This window comes from Suncus etruscus, chromosome 13, assembly GCF_024139225.1.
Source record: "Suncus etruscus isolate mSunEtr1 chromosome 13, mSunEtr1.pri.cur, whole genome shotgun sequence".
NCBI classification, from domain to species: Eukaryota; Metazoa; Chordata; class Mammalia; order Eulipotyphla; family Soricidae; genus Suncus; species Suncus etruscus.
Window position 1 is genome coordinate 14,679,351 of NC_064860.1, and position 3,150 is coordinate 14,682,500.

The window sequence follows — 3,150 nt, forward strand, 5'->3', positions numbered from 1 at the left end:
CCAGGAATAAGTCTTAGAGAGTGCTATGTGTGACCCCAAAACAATAGAAAAACACCTTGGTTTTCATAGGGCTGGGCCATTATCAGCAATATTTGGCCCCACATATACAAGACACGTGCCTATATCACCAAATCACCTCCACAGCCTGACAATGAAAGTTTTTATTTTTTCTGGAAGGGCCTGTGGGACTTTTGCTCAGGGGCTCAGAGGACCAGAGGTGAACCCAGGTTCCAGGCTGCATAACCTTATCCCCTGCTGTACTTTCTTCTTTACCCGACAGTGAAGGCTTAAAAGTTAAAAAGAATGAGATTGTTGGGGCCAGAGAGATAGCACAACAGTGTTTGCCTTGCAAGCAGCCGACCCAGAACCTAAGATGCTTGGTTCGAATCTCGGTATCCCATGTGGTCCCCCGTGCCTGCCAGGAGCTATTTCTGAGCAGATAGCCAGGAGTAACCCCTGAGCACCGCCGAGTGTGGCCCAAAAAACAAAAAAAAATGAGATTATTAATAATATTATAAACCACAGAATCCCAATCAATACTTTTTTAAAGGATGAGATATTTGGAGCCACTCAGGGGTTACTACTGGCTCTGTGCTCAGAAATTACTCCTGGTGGGCTCAGAAGATCAAAGGGATGTTGGGGATCAAACCTGGGTTAGCCACATGCAAAGGAAACATCCTACCCCCTGTGTTATCACTCTGGCCCCAACAATGAGATGTTTGTAACCAGAATTAGACCATGAGAGTAACAAAGTGATGAGAAAGAAGAGACAGCCTGAGAGCAGAGAGATAGTATTAGGGGCAAGGAACAAATCTTGCACAAGACTGACCCTGTTTTGATTTCTGGCACTGCACTGGGTCCCCTGAACACCACCAGGAGGGATCTGTGAGGATCTAGGTGTGCCCTCAAATCAAAATAAAACCCAACTCAACCCAGAAGAATAAACCAGAGATGTGGAAAGGCAGCTGTTAGGCAGTTTGACTCGCTGGTCTCCACCAGTGGACTGTAGATCTGTGCTAGTCAGTAGGTGGATTCACGGGCCAGAGGGGGCCAGGAATGCCTGTAGATTCAGGTTCAATAGAAAATAGAGAATGAATAATAGATATAGAGGAGGCAGCATCTTGCCAGTGTTTTATCTCCTGCCTCTTCCCCCAAATGGTAGGCACCAGTCTACTCTCATAAAATTGCCAGAACTTGGGGCCGGAGAGATAGCATGGAGGTAAGGTGTTTGCCTTGCATGCAGAAGGTTGAATCCCGGCATCCCATATGGTCCCCTGAGCCTGCCAGGAGCGATTTCTGAGCGTAGAGCCAGGAGTAACCTGAGCAGCGCTGCTGGGTGTGACCCAAAAACCAAAAGACAAACAAACAAACAACAACAAAACACCTGCCAGAACTTTTCTTTTTATATTCCAGGGGCAAATATCTGTTGCAGGGGTCGTGCCCAAGGTTTGAGTCCAGGGGCATGTCCAGGTCCATCTACCATTATAGGGGGAGCTGTCATCACCCCTTAAAAGTACATTGACTAGGGCCCGGAGAGATAGCACAGCAGCGTTTGCCTTGCAAGCAACCGATCCAGGACCAAAGGTGGTTGGTTCGAATCCCGGTGTCCCATATGGTCCCCTGTGCCTGCCAGGAGCTATTTCTGAGCAGACAGCCAGGAATAACCCCTGAGCACCACCGGGTGTGACCCAAAAACCAAAAAAAGAAAAAAAAGATAAAATAAAAAGTACATTGACTAATTATTTCCCTTTAATACATCAACACTTTGCTTTACACAGAGCAGGAATCTCAGAGATAAAGCAAGAAATACTAACTTGTATAAAACTTGTCTTTCCAGACTTTCCCCAATCACAGTCCCAAATAGAAAAAAAAATGTTTTGTTTTGTTTAGTTTTGTTGTTGTTTGTTTGTTTTTTGTTTTTTGGGTCACACCCAGCAGCGCTGCTCAGGGGTTACTCCTGGCTCTATGCTCAGAAATCACTCTTGGCAGGCTCAGGGGACCATATGGAGTGCTGGGATTTGAATCTCCATCCTTCTGCATGCAAGGCAAATGGCTTTACCTCCATGCTATCTCTCCGGCACCAAAAAAAAAAATGTTTTTAAACATTTAGACAAAAAAAAAAAACATTCAAACAAAGGCAGAAAACAAGCTATGTGATGAAAAGATTGAATCTTTTCAATCTTCAAAGATTGGCTTTTTTTAAGTCCTTATCTCCCTCAGTCTCAACCATTATTTCCCCCCATTTACCAAATTTACCTTCAGTACCGTATAAGAGGTGTAAAGGAGGTATCAAGACCAAACAGGTGTAGGACCACTAAGTAGTAAGCTAGGCACAGAGGGGACCACATATTCTAGCAGTCCCGGGGGTGAGGGAGGAGGATATGAGAAGTAGGACGGGAACGGAGGTGTAGGGAGGACAATTCAGTGATGGGAATTCCCCTTATTTTATGTTAATATGTACCTAAAATATTATTGTCAACAATATGTAAGCCACTATGATCAAAATAAAAATTATATTAAAAAAAAAGAAATTATTCCTGGTGGTGCTCAGGAGACCACTTCGGATGTCAGGGATCAAATTCCGGCTAGCTATGTGCCAGGCAAACACCCTACCTTCTATACTCCCTTGGGTTCTCAGGCTATTGGATCTGGGCATGTGGGCTCTTAGGACATCTATTTGATTGACTTCTAATAAGAGTTTCCAAATCCAGTGTCCAGGGCAATTTAGATGGAATTAATCCTCCATTAAAGGAACTGTGTTTGGCCTGGGTCCCAAACCTTGAGTGACATTTTTGTTCATTCATTTTTTTGCCCAGTTAGACATTGCCAGGCTGCCTGGGAGCATATTAACCACTAGATGGCGCTCCTGGCTCATACTGAATCTCTCATAGGCCCGCTCCCCACAAGGGCTGTAAATATACCATAAGCCTCAGGAAATTTTTAGGATCTTATAAGATTTAATTATTTTTCTTTTAAAATAATAGGGAAAAATGAAAGAAAGTGATAATAACACCCTTACATTAATCTTTCCCCAATGCGTAAAAGGCATTTTGGGGGCCAGATCTAGATAGAGTACTTGGTGGGTAAGGGTGCTTGACATACATGCAGCCTATCTGGGTTCAATCCCTAGCACTTCACATGATCCTCAGA